The sequence below is a fragment of the Mixophyes fleayi genome, chromosome 9 (assembly GCF_038048845.1).
Source record: "Mixophyes fleayi isolate aMixFle1 chromosome 9, aMixFle1.hap1, whole genome shotgun sequence".
In the NCBI taxonomy this organism is placed as follows: domain Eukaryota; kingdom Metazoa; phylum Chordata; class Amphibia; order Anura; family Limnodynastidae; genus Mixophyes; species Mixophyes fleayi.
This window is the reverse complement of record NC_134410.1, coordinates 26,244,006-26,268,274: the sequence shown is the minus strand read 5'-3', so window position 1 is coordinate 26,268,274 and position 24,269 is coordinate 26,244,006. Positions and strand designations below refer to the sequence as shown.

The following is a 24,269-nucleotide window of genomic DNA, read 5'->3' as shown; positions in this document are numbered from 1 at the left end:
GCTCAGCCTCAGTGAAAGTTTGCCAATACGGATTCTGGCGTTCAGGGCAATAGGCATGATGAGCCATAACCAGGTTAAAATGTGGCTTCAAGGACAATTGCAGGCTTGCAGAGGAAATCTTGTGATTGGCTGATATTTGCATGCAAGGTTGTCATACCATAATCGTTAAAGTACATTAGTTAATGAATGTGAAAGGCTGATAGCGATCAATGATCGGTACTTGAGGAGACTCTCTAAAGGATTGTTACATTTCTGCAATATATATCAGGCAGTTCATAACCCTCAGCGCGCACACACTTCAGTGTCTCGTGTTTACATGGGAACCAACATGGTCATACCTGTACTTGTCAGGACACTGATATGTACTACAAGGGTCACATCCTCATGTTAGCAGATCTTCTTGGCCACGTAAATCCATCTGCAACTAAATCTTACTGAATTATTCCATTTTCCCCCAAGCAATATACTTTTGAGAACATTCTGCATTAACATTTTGCAATCTCTTGAGAGGTTTTAGCCACAGACTAAGCTTCACGGTTTTCTAGTGACTGGATAGGCTACATTCTCAATAGTGAAAATGTGTGCTTCCATCTGCATGTGTCAGTCACTCTTCCGGGTGATAGAATGCAAACTCACGAGCATTGCTACCATTAAAACATGGCTGCCTCCACCTTGTGTAGGGCAGTGGATCCCAAACTTTTTCAGTTCAAGGCACCCTTAGGGTGTCCATAATTTTTTCAAGGCACCCCTAAGCCAAAATAATTACAAAGTGGTCCTCCGCCTTGCTTACCACTGGCCCTGGCCAAGGCACCCCTGCGAGATTGCCAAGGCACCCCAGGGAGCCTGGGCGCACAGTTTGGGAACCACTGGTGTAGGGCACAGGTGCAGTTAATGGACATGTAACGGAGACATTAACACAGTTAGTAACTATGAATAACTGAAGTGTGATTAGAACTAAATTTGTATTTACTAGGACAGTGCAAGAACAAAAACCAACAAATAAAAGCTTTTACTCACCCTACGGTTTCTCCAGTTCCAAGAGTGGACTCGGACGCCCACCCACATCTAATCCACAATAAAACTATTCCAAAACTGAAACCCAAAGGAAATAGGGACTGAGGAGGCCACGCAAGGATTTCTGTGCCTGTAGGAAGAAAACGTTACATGTTCGGTATGAAGTGCATACAATTCTCCTTCACAAGCATAACACGCACATATAATGAATGATTGTTCCACACATTCTAGTGAGGAGCGGGCTCCATGTCACATGCAGCAGCCAGCACAGAGAGAGGCAATCCAGCCATTTATCCACAGGGTTCTAACCACAAAGTGTGTGCCTGAATGCACTGGGACAGAGAAAGGAAACTAATTAATACGGTAACTAAAGTCTTTTAGATGGCGACAAACATCGATAGGACACACTTCATGAAGGGTGCATAATACAAGAATGCACAACATACGGCCTGCAGGCCAATACTGGCCCACCAGACCAAGCCAAGAACACGTATTATTTGGACCAGCGCAAGTGCAGAGACAACTGGCAAGTTCAGCGAGGGTGCGCGGCTGCCGGATACACGAGACGTAAGCAGACGATGCCTCATTCCCTCCAACCAGGATTTTCGGCCCTATAAGCCAACCTCTGCTGATACAGCCACGTTCCCCTTTTGTTCTGAACCAATCAGTGTTCAGAGCAGGAAAGATGACAAATGCTATGTGCCTATGATTGGCTCTTAGTGTTCAGTGTTGTGACCGGATGGGCATACTTCGCCACCCGGCCTGTGGTGGTGGTGGGGAGGGGGGGAGAGGGGGGGGGGGGGGGTGAAGGGATGTTCTACCTGCACAGTTTATCTGGGTTTCTTTCTCACCATCAGTGACCGACTCTTACGACTACTCCTTCTGGTGTCCCCTTGCCATCAAACACTCGCCAGCTGCGCAATAGTTGTAGGAGAATCTCACTGCCACCACTAGACTCATTTGCGGCACCTAGAACCACTAGGGTAACTCTGGGGTAACTGGTGTAGCTACTACAGTGCCTCTTTGCTGTGGGTTGGCTGGTACCTCCTGACCGCTATGGAACAGGACACAGAAGCTGGGTTCAAAACCCAGGACAGCTGGGGAACAGATTAGAGTGTAAGCTCTTATCTGTTGGTCACAGGATACAGCAGACAAATCGGCGTCAGGCAGAATCTTCAAACAGTGATGTTTATTGCTCAAGAGCCCTGACGAGGACATTTATACACTAATTAAAAAGGTACTAGTGATCTTCAAGAAATTCAGATGGTATACTACAGTTGAAATACAAAAAACACAGTTCTTATATACTGTTTCTGAAACACATGTAGGTAGGGGAGTAAACCAGCCCCCTGATCCTAGCTGGCACCACAAAGACTGAGATATTACAGTACATCGTTAGCATGAGGATGTAATATGTACTCCAAGTTTGGATTTAACAGGATTTAAAGTTAACAAAATTCACATCAATCTGTGATTTTTTAAATTACTTGCTGGTTGCATTATTCATGTAGTTAATCTATCTTTTTAACAAGACAGGATAAAAAGGTAACGACGCCCTGCTGGGCATTCTGGCTGGAAAAAAAAATAAATAAATGATGTGTTGGTACCTCACAAATGAAAAGGCCTAATTAGCCCTTTAAAAAAAAAAAAATTTAAAAAAAGATTCCTCAAACCTGGTAATGCCGTTTTAGAAATCAATACGTTTTCAATACAAAAATCAGTAAATTTGCAATGATAAACAACTGCGCCACTTACTGAAATAACTTTACAATTTAGTTATTTATAAGTGATCCAGCCACATCAATGTACTGTAGCAATGGGGGGGGGAATTGGGAGAAAGGAGGAAAGGGGTTTTAAAGTCTTTTTTTATGTTTGTTTTCTTACTCTTACCTACTTGGCACCAGGTGTAGCTGATTACTGATTTATAGGCATCAGACACGGTTCAGCATATTATTAATAGCATTAGATATGTCTCAGCTTTGCATTCCCGGCACCTCCTATAGCACACCAATATTATTTTCTATAGTTTGGAGAAGTATATTAAAAATCACAGAGGTATGTGCGTGCATATTTATATTTGATTTTTGGCGCGACTTGCGCTTTGACCTGCAGTAAAGGGTTTAGTCATTGGATGGATTTGTTGAATTCTAAGAACTGGCTTTAGAAGGGAGTATTGGCCAAGTGTACACGTTTCCTGCCTATCGTTCTCGACAGAAGGATGGACAACTCTGTTGCAGTGCTCCTCAATGTAAGGGAGGCCTATTCCATCCTAAGCTCAATAACCCTGGGGTTAATAGCTAAGCATATGGAGCATGGGCAGCACAGTGGCCTAATGGTTAGCACTTCTGCCTCACAGCACTGGGGTCATGAGTTCGATTCCCAACCATGGCCTTATCTGTGTGGAGTTTGTATGTTCTTCCTGTGTTTGCGTGGGTTTCCTCCGGGTGCTCCGGTTTCCTCCCACACTCCAAAATACTGGTAGGTTAATTGGCTGCTATCAAAATTGACCCTAGTGTCTCCCTTTCTGTGTGTGTGTGTATATATATATATATATATATATATATATATATATATATATATATATATATATATATATATATATATATATATGGGAATTTAGACTGTAAGCTCCAATGTGGCAGGGACTGATGTGAATGAGTTCTCTGTACAGCGCTACAGAATTAGTGGCGCTGTATAAATAAATGATGATGATGGAGTAGTATTGGGGTGGACTGGAGACTCCGGAAGGGATAAGAGCCAACTGGACTGTATTTCACCCACCCGTGTCAATCAGTAGGGTTAACATGACGTTATGGGCCCCTCAAGCATACAGTCATCTCACATTATGGTGCCAACACAAATCAGAGTTGTGTATCCCTGATATAATGTAACATCACTACACATAAATGTACTGACACACAGTGAGAACTGTCACAACTGGCTTAGAAAGAAAGACTGGACAGGATGCCAGAATTAAGAAGACTCACAGGAGATGTGCTTAACACAGGGCCACAAATATAGCTCCTTTATACCTTGCTCCACTGTGTATAGCTTAATGACACCATATGCGGTCTTGTGATGTTCTATTGCTATGCCATTAAATAAAATTCTTTAAACCATTACATACTGTTCTTTACATGATACAAGCTGGAATGTCCTGAACTCTTAATGCACTGTGCAACCATACGAATTTAGTGGAACCTAGCAAATTTTGTTATTATGCCAGTAATCCTGGATACACAGAAAGACAACAATCAGGACTCATTCACTAAAGTCTTAATGATTTTTTTATGTAGCAATAAACTTAATAAAGTCAATAGTACTAGTAATACACCATGCACGAAAAACACGTAGATTATATGTTAAGAAATGCATCTAAAACAAGTCATCTTTGATGCTTTTTTTTAAATCTGTTTTCAAAGTGTAGGAAGAAGTCCTCCAAGTAAAAAGAAACTTGTCTGCATTTTAGTAATGTGGCACATTTAACTTTACTATGAGTGAGACTACCCCATGTGCTCCGCGCTCAGCCGGGTCGCCTGGGGGCGAGCCTGCTCCGCGCTCAGCCGGGTCGCCTGGGGGCGAGCCTGCTCCGCGCTCAGCCGGGTCGCCTGGGGGCGAGCCTGCTCCGCGCTCAGCCGGGTCGCCTGGGGGCGAGCCTGCTCCGCGCTCAGCCGGGTCGCCTGGGGGCGAGCCTGCTCCGCGCTCAGCCGGGTCGCCTGGGGGCGAGCCTGCTCCGCGCTCAGCCGGCTCCCCTTGGAGCGAGCCTGCTCCGCGCTCAGCCGGGTCACCTGGGGCCTGGGGCGAGCCTGCTCCGCGCTCAGCCGGGTCACCTGGGGCCTGGGGCGAGCCTGCTCCGCGCTCAGCCGGCTCCCCTTGGGGCGAGCCTGCTCCGCGCTCAGCCGGCTCCCCTTGGGGCGAGCCTGCTCCGCGCTCAGCCGGCTCCCCTTGGAGCGAGCCTGCTCCGCGCTCAGCCGGCTCCCCTTGGAGCGAGCCTGCTCCGCGCTCAGCCGGGTCACCTGGGGCCTGGGGCGAGCCTGCTCCGCGCTCAGCCGGGTCACCTGGGGCCTGGGGCGAGCCTGCTCCGCGCTCAGCCGGGTCACCTGGGGCCTGGGGCGAGCCTGCTCCGCGCTCAGCCGGGTCACCTGGGGCCTGGGGCGAGCCTGCTCCGCGCTCAGCCGGGTCACCTGGGGCCTGGGGCGAGCCTGCTCCGCGCTCAGCCGGGTCACCTGGGGCCTGGGGCGAGCCTGCTCCGCGCTCAGCCGGGTCACCTGGGGCCTGGGGCGAGCCTGCTCCGCGCTCAGCCGGGTCACCTGGGGCCTGGGGCGAGCCTGCTCCGCGCTCAGCCGGCTCCCCTTGGAGCGAGCCTGCTCCGCGCTCAGCCGGGTCACCTGGCGCGAGCCTGCTCCGCGCTCAGCCGGGTCACCTGGCGCGAGCCTGCTCCGCGCTCAGCCGGGTCACCTGGCGCGAGCCTGCTCCGCGCTCAGCCGGGTCACCTGGCGCGAGCCTGCTCCGCGCTCAGCCGGGTCACCTGGCGCGAGCCTGCTCCGCGCTCAGCCGGGTCACCTGGCGCGAGCCTGCTCCGCGCTCAGCCGGGTCACCTGGCGCGAGCCTGCTCCGCGCTCAGCCGGGTCACCTGGCGCGAGCCTGCTCCGCGCTCAGCCGGGTCACCTGGCGCGAGCCTGCTCCGCGCTCAGCCGGGTCACCTGGCGCGAGCCTGCTCCGCGCTCAGCCGGGTCACCTGGCGCGAGCCTGCTCCGCGCTCAGCCGGGTCACCTGGAGCGAACCTGCTCCGCGCTCAGCCGGGTCACCTGGCGCGAACCTGCTCCGCGCTCAGCCGGGTCACCTGGAGCGAACCTGCTCCGCGCTCAGCCGGGTCACCTGGAGCGAACCTGCTCCGCGCTCAGCCGGGTCACCTGGAGCGAACCTGCTCCGCGCTCAGCCGGGTCACCTGGAGCGAACCTGCTCCGCGCTCAGCCGGGTCACCTGGAGCGAACCTGCTCCGCGCTCAGCCGGGTCACCTGGAGCGAACCTGCTCTGCGCTCAGCCGGGTCACCTGGAGCGAACCTGCTCTGCGCTCAGCCGGGTCACCTGGAGCGAACCTGCTCTGCGCTCAGCCGGGTCACCTGGAGCGAACCTGCTCTGCGCTCAGCCGGGTCACCTGGAGCGAGCCTGCTCTGTGCTCTGCAAGATGCTCAGCCAAGAAAGTCAGATTTACAAGAAACAGCACAAACAAGACAAATCCAGAAGGGCATATTTAGAAAAGATAATAAATAGCTGCTGTGATTCCCAAACTTGTATTATATTAAATATTGGAAGACAATTTTCGCTTTTAGAGTTTAAAAAGTGATTTGATTTACCAATGGCAGGTCGCTTTTATAGTGATTACTGCCTACACACAATGGGTTACTTTGCCCCAGTGATGCCACATGTGACTAGTGAATTAATGAGTATTCAAAACATAGCAACATATTGTTATGCTGTACTAGAAGTAACAAGTGACTTTGATATTGACCACTACGAAGCCACAAAAGATAAAGGATTTCATTGCAAGAACGAGACAACCAAGACAAGATTTGTAAATATATATTAAAGTGCTTTAAGTTTTTAAATGTAAATGTGATTGTAGAAATTTCGGGTGCTGGTTTCTCAACCAGACAGATGCTATCTATTAAATATTACAATCCACTCCTCTGGATGGTAGAGTGGTACGGTGCTTTAGTACAATGCATTTATCTCTCAGGTAGTCGGCTTGCCACAGCCTTAAGTGGATATAACATATATATGCTGGTTGTCACTGTGCCTGACAGTTCTGTACCAGCTACTGAATGACCTCATTTTCTGGTGGATGACATCATTTTACAGGCTCCACCCCAGCAGCATGCGGATATGCTGAAGAACCTGGCACAGCAGACCTTGCTGACAATGGCTATTAAATGTGGGTGGAAGACTCAGGTGAGGGCGCAGCAGCCCTACGAGAACCGTAACGCAACGAATTCCGTCCTTACACTCATCCCTCAATATAAATTATATATAAATAATGTCATCTGGGCCATTAATGAGCATGTTCAGACATTACTGATGCCCCAAGCACTATCTCTAAATATATGCTTTACATCTCTTTAAAAATAGATTATCCGTGACTGCTACCACCCAAAACACACCCATAAATTGGGCACACTCCCTGCCAATGTACTCCTAACCAGATCACCACCCCCCCTCTATTAAAACTCTGCCCTGTGGGGTCATGAGAGCAGTTTCATCCAAATTAAAACGTTTTTTCAAAGTGATGTTAAAATGTAAATTCTCAACATCAAATAATAATAATAATAATAATAATAATAATAATACAGAAATATACTCACAGATATAATTAGACATTTATGATACACATCACACACACACACACAGGATAACACTGTACCTTACACACACTGGCTAAACAAACTGCAGTGTGGAGCAATCCTGCAGCACCTCTCACACACAAGTGTGTCAGTAACACACAACAACCACCTCTCAGCACAAACACACAATCACCTGGTATCTGCAGTCCCCATTTCATATGATCCATCCTCTCCCTGGCCAGAGACACACAGTCTGGTGAATGAGAGGAGGAAGCGGAGCCGTGGGCTGCCTAGTAATACTACCATACTCGTCCACTGAATACTAAGTGGGATTAGATCCCCCTCCCACACACACACACAGCTCCCATCACCACAGACAATGCATGAACTGTCCATGACTTCAACATGTTACATCCGTGTTAGCTGTCAGTCCCGTAAAGAAACGGAGTGACCTACTGACCGTGACAAGTCTAATGGTTTAAAAGGGGAAGACAAAAAAAAAAAAAAAAAAAGGATCAAAGTAATCCAATGACAGCGATATGTTTAATGGGTTAAAAGATCAATCCTTTGTAGGGACATAATGATCTAATGACAGTGACAGGTTTAATGAGTTTAAAGTGTCAGCCCAATCTAGGGACAAGCTGATCTCACAGCGATATGATTCATGGGTTACAGGATCAGACCCTTGTAGGAAAAGCACAGCATACCGCAGAAACAGATCTCATGTAGGCCATAATCCTATGGGATCCACCTTCCACAATGTACTCCTAGTGCGGAGAGGTTCATTATTGCTGTGGAGTCTTGCTGTAGCAACCCGGCCTCACTGCTGCAGCTGGAAATGTTCCGTCACCCCAAGTCCAAGCTCTGGAAGTCATGCGACTCCTGTCCCTGAAGTTTAGCCTTCCAAATGCTTCACTTGTCTCCCAAGAAGTGACACCCTGCAACTTGCCATGGTGGAACACTTATGCCTAGCGCTTGATGGAAAAATCCAACTGTGAATCTTTCTTCTGGCTTTTTGAAGAAAAATCGCCAAGTTTCCTTAGAACCATATGGAGTTTACAGTCTCCAAAGACCCAGATCACTGCTCTGCACGAGTTCATCTCCTTCCATTGCTGGGAAATTGCTCTACTCAACTACTTTGCACTGATCCCCGTGGATATTCATAGAAATTGACTTTTTTTTTTTTCAGGGGGTGGCAATGCTGTTACCCCTCTATCCATTCCCTCTGATGGAAATAAGGAGCACTTAGTAAAATCTGGGATAAACAATCAGCCCTATATCAATGTAACATTTGTTAAATTGCAGAAACAGGGCGTTGAGAGTTTTGCTGCCTTTTGCCAGGGTGATAGCTGTGTTTAAACACAGCAGCTGACAGAGAGCTGATCAAGATCTCATAACCCAGCAGAGATGGAGATTGTCGTGTGAAGCCCACGCAGGCTGGCACAGAACATTATCACGCTCACAGAGAGGTAGGAGGACATGTACACAGTGGAAGCAGAAGGGGCATGCCAAGTATTGCAAGGTCCCTTCTCCTTCTCCCCATACTGGCTGCAGTTTATAATTATCGCTCTTTCGGGTTAAACGTACTTTTATTGCTCCCAATGAGTGTACCGTTTCTCTGATTAGCAACATCATTGTCTGCACCATCTTGATTCACATTCACCACCACCTAGAAGTGTCCAGAGAGCTTAGAGCTCATCTAAGATGTTTAAACAAAAAAAGGAGAATGGTAGAATATATAAGAGGAGTTTACAGTCTAAATTGTCAAACACACACACACACACACACACACAGGGTAAGTTTACATGAAATACAAAATGGTCACAATAAACAATGTCACTATTCTATGATGCTCCTGGACTGAAAAGCTTGCAATTAATACAGGTCAACAATATGGTGACTGCTAGCAGACACATGTTCATTAGTGCCCAGTTATATACAATCCTACAGAAGAGAAAACATATGGGTATGCACCCAGTCTGTATATACTGGCAGGAATGTCCATACCAGCAAAATGCACAGGGGTTCAGGGTTAATCAAATAGCGGCAATAGTACCCCAAGAATAATATTCCTCAATTACACAGATTGCACAAAGTAAAAAGATATAAGTTGTCTAGACTAACACTGGCTACTTTCCAAACCAAAACTGCCATGAACCTGTAATATATTTATATTACACATTCTCTGTAAAAGCACTGCGTAAAATGTTGACGCTACAGTTACCATATCACTGTAGATTGTCCACAGATATGGTTGTCCTGAGATTGGATCAAACAACCAGAATGCACCAGGCACCACTACAGATGTTATATAAAGTGGATATATCAAAAGTCTACACACCCTTATTGCATTTGCAGGCATTTGTGATGGAAAGCCTGAAACCAAGGTCATGCCATGCCGTTTTCCACCTTTAATGTCACATTGCAGCCAACACAAAAAAAGTGAAGTGAAAACAAAAGACCTACGATACAATGGTTGCAAAAGTGTACACACCCTTTCATAATGGGGTTGTAGGTGTGTTCAGGGTTAACAAATCACATTAAAAAATCATGCTCAAAAGGTAATTAGCAAACACCTGTCAGCAATTAAAGGGATTGCGATTAACTCCAAGTAAAGACCAGCTGCTTCTGTAGGATGTTCTAGCAGTTCTCTTGTCCACAACCTACTGGGATAGCCAAAGTCCACAAGGAGCTTTTTAACACATCTTCGGGATCTCATTGTTCAAGGCAACCAATCAGGAGCAGGGTATGAAAATAACTGCAAAACCCATTACCATGGAACACTATGAAGGCTATTATCAATAAATGGAGAACATGAGTCACAACAGAAACATTGCCGAGATTAGGACGTCGCTTCGAAGTAGAGGACAGGACAAGAAGATAACTCATCAGGATCACTACCAGGTCTATGGCCAGGTTAAAGGTGCCGCAGGAATAACTGGAAGGAACTGGTCGCTTCATGCATGTGACAACATGAAAAGATCAAAGCTCAATTAAACTTTGCAAAAAAAAAAAAAAAGTAAATAAATTCAATCACCCCAAACGATGTGGGGAAATGTCTTATGGTTGGAGAAGACCAAGGTTGAACTTTTTGACTTTAACTCTAACAGATATGTTTGGCGCAAAGACAACAGATCACCCAAAGATAGATATTTTGGCACAAAACCTGCTGCCCTGTCAGACAACCGAATATGAGGAGCAATTTGCAACATGATAACAACCCAAAAGCACACATGGAATGGCTTCAAAGAGAAAGATCAAAGTTTTTGGAATGGCCCAGTCACAGCCTAGATCTCAGTCACATTGAAAACCTGCGGAATAACCTAAAGAGGACTGTGCAAGAATCGCCCTTGAACCTTCTTGCAGGGAAGAGTGGGATAGAATTACAAAGTCCAGGTGTGTGAAGTTGATAGAGACTTATTCAACAAAACTCAAAGCAAAAGGTGTGTTCATGATTGAGGTTATTAAGTGCTTTAACAAAGTATTAGTTTAGGACTGCGCACACTTAGGGTATTGGAATATTTGTATTTTTCCTAAAAATTGTCAACTATCACTTGAATTGTGTTGACTGCAAAGTCACATTAAAGGTGGAAAAAGGTCTGACATGATTTATCTTGATTTCAGGCTTCACAAAACAAACACCTGCAAGTTCAATAAGGGTGTGCAGACTTTTTATATCCACTGTAGCAATTAACACCAGGCACCATCTTTGTGCACATCTCTTCAATGTACAGGTATGAGGGATGGTGCACACAAGTATTTCAAGTTCAAATCAAACTCAATTAATTATGGTTATTACTTCTGAATCAGTCTTAAGGCTAGATTTACTAAACTGCAGGTTTGAAAAAGTGGAGATGTTGCCAGTAGCAACCAATCAGATTCTAGTTGTCATTTATTTGGTGCATTCTACAAAATTAAACCTAGAATCTGATTGGTTGCTATAGGCAACATATCCACTTTTCCAAACCCGCAGTTTAGCGAATATACCCCTTATTCTTCTCCTGTATCCAGCAATACTGTCCACACACTGCTGTTTCGATTTAAATCTTGTCCCTGGTTGACAGGACAGAAATACAGGAGGCATTCACTGACACACGATGGGCACCACTGAACAGGAAGCTAATTATTTTCTCATTCACATCTGGAGAACATCAGTAGGCCCTGCTTTTATCAGCAAAATACAAGAGCTATGGTATCCATTGCTCAACCCAGGAGCTGAACCCATAAATGAAGTGTACAAAGCCTTCCACAAGACTAAGCAAAGCATTGGATACTGATTACAGAGCAGGGTAGAAATACAATCCTAGAAAGGACTGACCCGTTGAACTCATCGCTGTAATGAATACTTTCAGGCCCTAGAATGGACTGCTCCATTAAACACATCCCTGTCATTAGTACACTCTGGTCCAAGAAAGGACTGATCCATTAGGCATGTCCCTGTCATTAGTACAGAAAGGTCCTTGTATAAACTGACCTGATAATGCTTGTGGTGGAGTGAGCAGGAACACAGTCTCTTGTGTGAAGTGGGGACCGGTGGATGGGACAGATTTCTCCTCTCCATTTAATACTAGAAATGAGAGCTCTCGTCTACCTTCCAGAACAGCCAGCTGGATAATAGCTAACATTACAGGTTAATAAATTACTCAACAGAAACCTCTGAACACAGATAACCACCCAAACTGATCATTAACCCCATCCCTGCTGGAAACACCACACACAGCAAAAGGCTTAATCCCCTGATAATGAACAGACTAAGAAGCCATGACACAGATGTACACAAGGAACACCTGCACTTGCTACATTTAACCCCTTAATCACCAGATCCTTATTTATTTTTTTACTCCGATGCCCACGCGCACCTTCAATGCACTGGATTCAGCTAAAATAACTTACTTTTATTATTTACTATGTCAAAGTGAATTCCATATTGGGTTTTCTTGCAACAGGTTGTTTTGATAGAACATTAGATTAAATATTTATATATAATTTCACAGTAGGGTTACTTACTCCACAGCAAATAGTGCAACACAATCCTCACCAAACATTTCCCAAGTAGAATATATATACACACACACACACACACACACACACGCACAGAATAGTTGATACAGTTATAGGAATATAAACAGGAACAATTGTTTTTAAATTTTATTTTAATTTTAACCATGGGGATTTCAGTGCTCAACAGATTACATTGGATCTCTAGATACTATTAGATCCAGTTTGTCATCACCAATCAGTGTTGGAAGAGGAGAGACGTAATTTGGGACCAGTCTACCCAGCTTATCATGAACGGGAGGGATGTCTTTAGCTGGTTACAGAAGGCGATGTAGCCAGCTGCGGTAAAGCACTACGGAATATGTTGGCGCTATATAAATAAATTATGATGATGATGATGTTACCAATCAGCCACAAAGTCTCACAGCCAGATCACTTCCAAACTAGGTAGGGTGATGGTCTGCGAATGCAGCCAGACAATAGGCACAGGCCTATAGCCATATCAGCGATTATTTTCCCACTGGTTTTATGGACATGTTTGATATTGATCCCAAGGTTTACCAATGATCACTATTGGGCACCTTACTTGTTAACGCAATGCGTAGCCAGCATTAGTGACGGTGATGTGACATCACAGGGTTTCCCTTTCTAACGTGGAAGCACCATTTTAGCCTAAGGTTTTAGTACTAATCCTCTTCTTCTATGACTGTCAATCACGTGTTGCATCATCCACTACCGCTAAACTAATCAACCCAACGCCCCATATTTATACCCTCTGCATTCTTAAGTTATTATTCTGGGCAATCCACTGACATAGGAACACGGTCACCCCTTGACACTCCTGTGTGGCCCCAAACATCAGCTCAGTCACTGCCATTAATAAGATGACTGTCACCCCATCCCCAGACATCAATGCAGGCTTTGAAAATTTGTTATGTTTGACAAGAGCTTGTTGGGACAAGATATGGGCCGGGCTGCGAGTAGAAGAACAAAGACGATCTAATGGAACAAAGGTCTCTACCAGCCTGACAAGAAGTCACTGTGACACTTCCTAACGCAAACATTGCCACGCTCGGCTGCCCACCAAATGTGCTCACTAGCGATGCACATACACTGCTCTGTACCAGGCTGTGGCAAACACAATGGCCCTAAAATTCAGTTAGTAGCAAAAAAAAAAGGGCAAATTTACTCCTGGACAAACCATGTTGTAACACAGGGGGTGCAAATGTATTTATTGTTTTTGCATGTATCACACAAACACATGACTGCTTGATTTTTACACTGCAAATTAAAGTTATGCTAGGTTATGCCCCTCCCAAATCTATATCTGTCCGCTCGTTTATTTTCAAGCCCCCCCCGCATAGAAACATGGTTTTGCTAAGGTGCAACTTTGCTACTTTTTTTTTTTTTTTTTTTTGCGCTCCTAGCTTTATATAAGCTCCAATAGAAGACACCAAGGTATTCAGTTAAATTAATAGTGTACAAGAAAAAAATAATGTTATTTTTATGCTGCTATTTAATTCAGTGCCATGGTCTGGTCAATAGGAGATGGAGAATTTTTGACTCCTCCTGAAATCCGTGGGCATCAGTAATATTCTCATCTAGTGGCTTAGATAAAAAAAAAATCTTTTGCTGGCTAATTAGTCCGGATCTCATTTGTTAGCCAAAAGCTTCCCAAAGTCCAGACAGGACTAATCAGCTTAAACAGATTTTATTTATTTTGTCTACACACTAATACAACACCTGATATCCCATAAGCACCCCCCACTTTTATGTTCAAGTTAAATAATTTTCCAATCCATCCAAATCTACTACCAAGATCTATTTACGTTTCTCTTTCTATCCTACTATAATCCTAGACTAAGATACGTAAAAGCGACACAACCATCAAAAACAGTGTTAATGTATATATTTTACGTTCATATACAGTGGCCACAAAGTATTCACCTCCTCCAGAATTTTTCACATTTTCTTACATCATGGAATGCAACATGCTCCAATAAGAACATAAAATCTAACTTTATTCTAAAAACAAAAAACAGAAATAATTGTTTACATACTTATACACTTAACTTGTTTTAATACTTGGTAGAAACACCTTTAGCTGCAATTACAGCAGTGACCTTATGTGGATAAGTCTCTACCAGCTTTGCACATCCAGACACTACAATCACTGTGGCTTAGTGGGCAGCACGGTGGCTTAGTGGTTAGCACTTCTGCCTCACAGCACTGGGGTCACGAGTTCGATTCCCGACCATGGCCTTATCTGTGTGGAGTTTGTATGTTCTCCCTGTGTTTGCGTGGGTTTCCTCCAGGTGCTCCGGTTTCCTCCCACACTCCAAAAACATACTGGTAGGTTAACTGGTTGCTATTAAATTGCCATTAATCTCTCTCATTCTGTGTGTGTGTTAGGGGATTTAGATTGCAAGCTTCAATGGGGCAGGGACTGATGTGAATGAGTTCTCTGTACAGCGCTGCGGAATTAGTGGTGCTATATAAATAGATGATGACGATGATGAGGATTGCTCATTCTACTTCACTATATTGCTCGAGTTCCAACAGTTTAGATGGGGGCAATTGGTGAACAGCCAAATCATCCCACAGATTCTCTATAGGACCAGGGTCTGGGATTCTATTAGGCCAATTCAGTGCATAGATTTTTGTTTTGTTTTGTATTTAAGCCACTCTAATGTGACTTTTGCTCTATGATTTCAGATATTGTCCTGCTAGAATATAAATCATCTTCCGAGTCCTAGATCTCTTTACAGACTGAAGCAGGTTTTCCCTCAAAGATTTGTCTCTCTATCTTGCAACATCCAGTTCTCTCTCTCTGTTTTGACAAGTTTTCCATCCCTTGAGGCAGAGATGCATCCCCATAACAAACACTGTCCTAGCGGTGAGATCCAAGGTTCAATCATGGACTCAACAGATCACGGAACGTTCATCCATGTGGTCAGTGGATCGCCCACGTAGGTGAGATTTCACACGGGTCTTCTTCAACAAAAGTAATCTTTTTGCCACTATTTGTGACATGCCCAGACTATTGTGCTCCCTATTTCTGTCATGGAAGACAATAACCCTGTCAAAGTTGCCATAGGCTTCCTAGCAAAGTTCTCACTCGGATACTCCGCTTTGGAGGACCGACTGAACTAGACAAAGTCATAGTTGGTGCCATAATCTCTCCATTTCTCTATGGCGGACTTGGCAAAGCTCCAAGGAATGTTAAACATATTTGAAATCTTCTCATATTCTTTCACCAATTGGTGCTTTTCAATAGCATTTTCTCAGATTTCCTTTGAATGTTCTATGATCTTCATGATGAAGTTTTTCTTTGGCAATGTACTAACAAACAGCAACACCTCTCGCAGATAGGCGATGATCTATTATCAAATCAGTTGAATCACTAACTGTGCACAGGTGGACTCATATCTACAATGTGACCCCTAAAAATGCATCTTAGTAATATGGGTGAATACTTCTGTGTTTTTATTTGACACTACAAAGTATTTTTTGTTGATCAGTAGTCAAAGCTCCAGAATAAATCTATATGCCTCCGTGATGTAGTAAAATAAAATGCAAATGTAGTTATCCATGTTGTTCGGATAGAATTGAGCTTAACTGTGAATGTGTATTTTAGCTAATCACCCTGCATTGTGAGGCTGTTCTCCATCAGTCACAATGGTTTGTCACTGTTAAACATGATGCAAGCAATAAGTGGCTTTACTATGACTAATTAGTTGATAGAATTGTTTATAGACTAGATAGTCTGAGCTAGTTTACATGAATGAATAAAGCAAGAGATATCACCAGTCCTGAGTATTGTGAAAGGCTCTTGTAGAAGCATAGCCGGATGTGATTCCAAGTCAAAGTAACAACAGAGGGGAAAAAAAAAACAAAAAAAAAAAACTTACTTAAAAAAAAATTAACTTGACCTCTCATAGCAATAAAGGATGAGAAATGTATAGTTTTTTATTTCTTGGGGAGGGATGTAAGAAATGGGACTCTGTGTTGTACAGTGTTGGGGGGGGGGGAAATCGGTGTCTGTACTTTTTTGTACAGTGAAAGAGGGCCAACATGGGATCCTGCACACTAAGGTGTATATTTACTAAACTGCGGGTTTGCAAAAGTGGAGATGTTGCCTATAGCAACCAATCAGGTTCTAGCTATCATTTTGTAGAATGTACTACATAAATAACAGCTAGAATCTGATTGGTTGCTATAGGCAACATCTCCACTTTTGCAAACCCGCAGTTTAGTAAATTTAGCCCTGTGTGTTGTACACCCCCTCCACAAGACCCCAAAATACAGAGCAGCGCTGTAATCACTAGGACGAAAAGTCCAATTTCAGTTAATGGGACCCCATGACCACAATTTCCATATCTCCTGCTCCGGGGCTGCCCTCTAGAATCCCTCTCTATACAAACAGCAGCTGTTGCTGGAGTTATCATTCCTCACCTTCAGGCCAGAACTGTTAATATCCTCCTGTCATCTGCCTTCATTCTGCTCCAATAGACATCTCTTGCTGCGCGCCAGCCATTTAACCCTTCACTGCTGCGGGACAGCAGACCTCACAGGTCTCTTCTTCACATGCTCAGACTGTTTACATTACATCCATTATAAACACTGTGCACGGTTTAGTTTTACACACAGAACCTGCCTGGCTGATCCTCAGATACACAACTTACATCAACCTTTACACGTTTGTGACACTAGCGGTGACGGGGCAGAGTCTAGTTGTTACATCGGGTTTCAAAAAGAAATATGTTTACCTGTTGCGGCGCTGAACAATAATCTAGTTAGATTCTGCACAACTAGAAATTTTTTAAATAACCAAAAATTACATTCTAAAGAAGCACATTTAGAGGGATTTCAGACACGTGTAATGTTAGCTTTCCTCTTTGAAAAATTCGACTGCCCAAGTCCAGACACTATACTATGGTACCCTGAGACACGATCACTTTACCTATTAGAATTCAGAACGATTACGTGCTTTAGCGTAAAGGGAACCACAATGTCCACGAGTATGAAGTGACTGTACAAAGTCAGGAGAGAGTGGAGGAAAAAAAAAAAAAAGCAGCATTGTGGTACGCTGACCCAGAGCTGAAAATGCAGGTGAGGTCCACTTTTCAGGGACCTTTATGGACATGCATGCCATTATCATTTATTTATATAGCGCCACTAATTCCGCAGCGCCGTACAGAGAACTCATTCACATCAGTCCCTGCCCCATTGGAGCTTACAGTCTAAATTCCCTAACACACACACACTCACACGCAGACACAGGCAGACAGAGAGGGAGAGACTAGGGTCAATTTTTATAGCATCCAATTAACCTATTAGTATGTTTTTGGAGTGTCGGAGGAAACCGGAGCACCATTAGAAAACCCACGCAAACACAGGGAGAATATACAAACTTCACACAGATAAGGCCATGAACCCAGTGCTGTGAAGCAGAAGTGCTAACCACTAGGCCACTGTGCATGTCTGATACACGTTAGGGACAAAGAAGCACAGCTTGCCACTAGAGACCATGTGCTCAGACCGTAGAGCTTATCAAACTGCAATACGCTAGTTTTGGACACATGTGAAGCAACGCAAGCCACAGAAGTTATTATATCCAGGGACTATTAAACACGGCACAGCTGGTGGGTTTACTGCAGCCAAAGTGTTGTTTTTTGAGATGTCACAGTATTCTAGGACAGTACTTGGATGCCATCGGTCTAGCTGAGAATTAGGGAAACAAATGCACACTATAACATAAAAGTTCATTTAGATAGGTGTTATAATTAGTTCCTCTAAAAGCACAATCTACTTTCTATAATTTACACATACTGAATAGCAGGAAGCAACTGGGAGAATGAAAAAAAAAGGCCATGAGTTTGAAGGAACTGTAAGGAATTGTACAGGGTGGAGTAAAAATGGGTATAGCATTTATACACCTAAGTAACCAAAGAGTAGATTGTTTAAAAAAGTTAAACATCAAAAACCAGCAATACAACGTTTTGTCATAAACGGCTGCTCTCAGAAGCAAAGGACGATTACCATGGACTCAGATTCTCTGTATCTAGATCTTCACATGTGAGGGATTCTGAACTGCCCTACAGTGATACAAGCAGCTACATCAAAGGGGTAAAGATCAGCGAAGGTATAGGACAGTATACCCTGATAGACAGATTGCACGGTACCTACCATTAGATGAGGACGTTGCTGGTAGTAAACGGAGCCTTAAACCAGCAACATTAGATTGCCATGGCCTTACTGCTAGAATCTATGTCCTTTCAATATACCAAGGGAAATCCAGCAGGTAGACTGGAGAAGCAGAACAATTACATAATTGGGGGGAGAAGAATTCCTTCCAATTAGGCCCAAAGCACAGCAATGATCTCAGTAGTACTATTAGCGAGGGGTGGTGGAGGGGTGGAGAAGGGGCACTTCCTGAAGATCAGTCTCTACCTATGGATCTGTCATTTCACATACTTACCTCAGCAATACAAATGCCTTGATGATAGTTTTTGTATAATAGTCTGTTTAGTTTCTATTTAAAATGGTATTTCACTTAATCTAAAAACTTCTACATTCATCCCCTAATTCTAAAGTCAACCTGGTAATGTACTTTTCTCTTAATAATTTGGCCTCTAGAGGCCAGTGCTATGGCTGATATTTCATTGAATCTCATGAAAAAAAAACAACAACGTATTCCATTAAAACAAATACGCAGATAAATAAAGGGTACAGCGACTTAAATCATCGTTTCACCGAACATGTGCTTTGTGTATACAGTCCTACTAGAAGGTGCACTCATCGCCAACTTAGATATATGCCGGATGTAACCCTAACACCGGAGAGAGAACAGCTTATCAAGTCACAAGGATCTACAATGTGACTCCGTGACGTCACTGGTTTCTATATTACACAGTGTTTAACGCTAGCGCCTAAGGGTCATAATGATGTCATTGGCAGATTGAATATTCATAAAAATGAATCAGTTTACTAACAAGAGTAGAGACTTGAGAATAATCAGAGAAGTACAAAGGTCAGCATCAGTCAAACTTTATTTTCACAAGACAAATACCATAAAAGAGAATAACTGAACTGTCTGGACTAGTACCACAGAGCAACAACCTGAAAGCCCAACACACATCATAAAGGATAATCGTTGCTATATATAAAAATATTAGTTACTAGAGAAGCAATAGCACTATCCTTTCAACACCTCTACCCTATGGTACGTACGGTGACCGTTTTATTACTGTCATAAAGATAAACTTATTCGTTTTGTTTACTATTATGCAAAACTGGATCCTGTATGTAATGCAGGAATTTTTTGTTAAATCCCACTGCGTGTATCGCAGCACATAACTACTGATCCACAGGACAGTATACACTCCAGACAAGGAGACTACTACAATGACACCACTGTACTAAGAACCCTGTACTTGGCAGCAGGTGTCTGAACAGGTTGAATAGGTTAAATTGTTCATAAACAAGGCCAGATATTCTCTTATCTGATCCCCATGTAGCAATATTGCGCCCCCCCCCCCCCCCCATAGAACAGTCTCTGTGTTTATGTCTCTGCAGTTGCAATGTTTGTTTGACAATGACAAGTTGTGTAGGTGCAAAGTGACAGTAAAACAGAAACATTACAGGGGGGAGAGAGCAGGAGAGAGGGATAATAGAGAGAGAGAGTGACAGAAAGGAGAATAATAGAATGAGGGGGCACAGAACAAGGTGGTGAGGTCCGGTAGGTGAGGGAAAGGGGAATCAAGGAAGATTAAAGAGACAGGTGACGAGTGTATGATAGGAAACAGAGAAACACACAAACAGAAACTATGAAAGAGGATGAAGGGAAACTCCTGAGGGGAAAAGACAAAACAAGATAGAGGCTGGAACAAAGAATGAATTCAGCTGTTTGTATTGAGTCTAAAGAGTTGAGATATGTCGATAACAGTGGAGGATAGGGGCAGAAAGGGGTAGGCAGATGGGGATTGCAAAGATGGGCGTTACCAAGTTCGGCAAAGGTGTGCTAGGATGTGGTGTGTCATAAATACCAGAGATAGACTGACAGAGAGAAAAAAAAAGCAAAGGAACAGAAACATGTAAATAAAGGCTATAGATTGCATATACGTCTTCAGTCGAAACTCCAACATACATGACTGGCGTTAAAGCCCTTAAACCAAAAGTGTACAAGAGGAGCACAGAGTGAGGAGCACAATAGGGAGTGGATTAGTGACAGGGACATCTGTCAGGGGGGTGATGATAAGTATTGGGGGGGGGCTAGATGAGACTACGACTCCAACAATCCCCCAGAGGAGAGCCATAGCCGGGACAAGCAGCTGTCTGAATAGGATAAGGAGACAATTTAACCTGCAGAACAGAGCTGTCAAAATCAGTGTCTTATTACCAGATAACTTGAAAACACCTAATCATTAAAGGCTCCTTCACACCAATTCACCGTTAATGCACTTTTTATCCGCCAACACCTGCAAAGTGCATTAAAATGATGGTATGGCGTTCTAAAGTTTTAACACAGGTCGCGCCATTTTGCATGCATTAACGCGTGTAACTGGATTACATTAAACCGGATCACTAAAGCACTGATTAGTTTTCATGCATTTTTAACTATTTTCTCAGCGCATATGGGTGAACTAAATGTGTACTAATTAACAATCTGATTAACTGCCATGATTTCAGCGATTAAATTCTTAAAAATTAATAGAAGGGCATCTGTGATGTGGGAGACAGTCTACATAAGAGAGTGTCCTGGCCTTCTGTGTAAACTAACAGAAAGCATTAAAATGTCATTTATTTCTGCATTGAGCAGCACACACAAAAACCTACAATTAGTCAGATCTGTGGACGTCACTGTGCAGATCTTCTCCCACACAGAGATGGCATTAGGAAGACTGATTCTGTGAGAGGAGCAAGCTTCAAATGTACATATGTACTGCATAAATGTAGTGCACATTGTAGGGTCACTCAGTGTTAAACAGTACATTTTACACACATTTTCGTTGATCAGAAGAGCTCTTCAACCCATGTACCAACATTATCGCCTTAATGACATTGGCATCGCTGCCCAGGCGACCCCAGTTTTTTATGTTCTTTACCTATATTTTGCACAATAATGCAGATAATCAGTCAGGCAACTGGGTCAATTCTGCAAACTAATCTCACATCATACCCAACCTTCTATAAATACTTCACCATTGCCTGCTCTGTGCCCGTCACAAGCGCCACAGCAATGCCTGCTCTGTGCCCGTCACAAGCCCCACAGCATTGTCTGCTATGTGCCAATCAATAGGCGCCACAGCAATGCCTGTCACAAGCGCCACAGCAATGCCTGTCACAAGCGCCTGTATATTAACACCTCAATATTAACTGAGCGATACCCACTGTTTATGTCCTAGTACCAGTTCTCACTATCCTGACTGCCCCATTCCACTTCCATGTAATTAACACTAATCCATTAAATTCAAAACCATATTGTATGCACCATAATTCTTTTCCCGCCAGCCATCATTCTAACATTCCAATCACTGAACTTGTATATTTTCCAACAGCCCCAGACCAGTAATTGCCTTCTCAATTTATTTACCCCTACATTTTTTTTCTCAGTCCTCCATCAATCACTGTTTCTCATGTCATGCATCCCAAGTCGGTAAATCAGCGCCCCCCCATCTTGTGTCCACCAAAGAGCAGCACCGATTTCTGGTCTGTTCGTCTCATGTATCTTCCTTTCAGTCCTGTTCCAGTTGGCATTCCCTCATCTCCTGCACCCCCAATTTTCCTCCTCATTACTGCACCAGTTACTGTGCAACCATGACCCTCACATGTACAACCAGCATTCATCCTACATAACCTGAATCCCGATCCACCCCCCCCCCCTCAATTGTTCCACCAGTCACTGCCATCCCATTTCCATCTGCACCATCAATCCCCCTTCATTACATGAACCCCCATATTTCCTCCCCAGATTTGCACCCTAAATTGCACAGCCCACCATGATGTGCCCCCTAAAATGAACAGCCCACCATGATGTGCCCCCTAAAATGAACAGCCCACCATGATGTGCCCCCTAAAATGAACAGCCCACCATGATGTGCCCCCTAAAATGAACAGCCCACCATGATGTGCCCCCTAAAATGAACAGCCCACCATGATGTGCCCCCTAAAATGAACAGCCCACCATGATGTGCCCCCTAAAATGAACAGCCCACCATGAAGTGCCCCCTAAAATGAACAGCCCACCATGAAGTACACCCTAAAATGAACAGCCCACCATGAAGTACACCCTAAATGAACAGCCCACCATAAAGTGCACCCTAAATGAACAGCCCACCATGAAGTGCACCCTAAATGAACAGCCCACCATGAAGTGCACCCTAAATGCACAGCAGCCATGAAGTGCCCCCTAAATGCGCAGCCCCCATGAAGTGCCCCCTAAATGCACAGCAGCCATGAAGTGCCCCCTAAATGCACAGCCCCCATGAGGTGCACCCCAGTCCGGGCCCCCAGCTGGTAATCGTAGGAGGTTACCCCCAGCTGCCAACCCCAGGAAGCTGCCTTCCTCTCCTTCATAAAACAATCCCCTGGTTCCAGGCACACGTATTACCCCACAGCACACAGGACGGAACACTTCCCCCCAAGTTTACCCCGTTTCCAGCACTTACCGGCTGCGGCTTCCCCCCGGACTCCACTCTCTCCCTCTCCTCCCTGTCCCGATACCTTCACTTCCCACAGCGACACTACTATCACATCACCACGCCCCCCGCCTCTGCTCTGACCGCAGTAACCCCGCCCAACAGCCAACATGGCCGTCTGTACCCTGCCAGCCAAAGTTCGTTACGCCAACCACGTCTTTTTTTTAATCTCAATAACTTTATTAACATACCAAGTATGCGTACAATTGTGTATCTGAATCTACAACGATTGCTATGACAGTACGTAGGGGCGTTTGAGATCTGCACCTTTTACCAAATACCGTATTCTGTCTGTATAACATTCCATTTGTACAGAATTACAATTATAGGCGTAAATGGGAATTTAAGCACCCCAAATAAATGCTGCTGACACAGGTTTGCTGAACCATTTTGCTGTAGTTTTATTCAGGGATGTCAGGATGGTACAGACAGCAACTCTTGTAGTTCCAGCTATTCAATCAAACAAAAAGTATTTACAATCCCATGCAACCCTGCTGCTAGTGCTAGACACAGTCCCCTCACTAGTCACCGGCCACTGGCTGGCGTCGGTCACCCTGCCCACAACACAAAGCAGCTATGTATGCTTCCTCCCAAGCACTAACTGAACCCTTAGATAATTACACCCATGTGCTCCACCTGTCCCCCTGTACTCTGTGTGTAGAGATGTGAGGCGTTTCAACCCAGTCTGCAACATGAGCCTGTAGACTGCCAGAAGAATTAGTGCCTCCCTTAAATATCTGTGGCAAACTGACCTTTTTGCCACAATATATATATATTTATTTATGTATGTAATTATACAGTGTTCTGCAATGATCATGGTTGCAAAAATGACAACCCTTGTCCTGCTGATAACTGAGTCTTGGTGGTGAACTATATAACGGAGACCGCCTAGCCTGGTGCGGTGTGGCAAACTGATGGTGGCCAGTGAAACACCTTACATCACTACAAAAAAATTGCGATGTAGGCTACCTGCACCACTCAGTACTTGTAAATGGTAGGACGGATTTCACTATCCTCCTCCCTTTCTTTGCCCCGCTAGCGTCGGGCCGCCTACCGACCATTCTCTCTAGTAAAGGATGTTATGCATCAGGCTGACAATTAGACTCAATTGCCCCAAAAATAACTGTAGTAGAGGCCCACATATTTTACGGCTTACAAATTTCTGACCCAGAGTTTTTAATGCTCATTTACGGCCTAGGGTCGCGGATGTGTAGAA

The 24,269-nt window shown here is 44.3% G+C and overlaps 1 protein-coding gene across 5 annotated transcripts in view; it reads right to left on the bottom strand.

The window, feature by feature from the left end:
• Positions 1-23,108, bottom strand: part of SIPA1L3 (signal induced proliferation associated 1 like 3) — an 82,403-nt gene extending 59,295 nt beyond the window's left edge. For 2 of the 5 annotated variants that reach the window (XM_075187084.1, XM_075187088.1), the window contains exons 1-2: positions 23,024-23,108; positions 1,018-1,144 (exon numbers count right to left, since the gene is read on the bottom strand). The gene's annotated coding sequence lies outside the window, so the exon portion shown is untranslated. Of the gene's footprint in view, positions 1-1,017; positions 1,145-7,548; positions 7,648-11,829; positions 11,907-23,023 lie in introns of those variants that run through there. The other 3 variants (XM_075187086.1, XM_075187085.1, XM_075187087.1) reach the window with 3 other exon arrangements.
• Between the last annotated feature and the right edge of the window lie 1,161 nt (positions 23,109-24,269).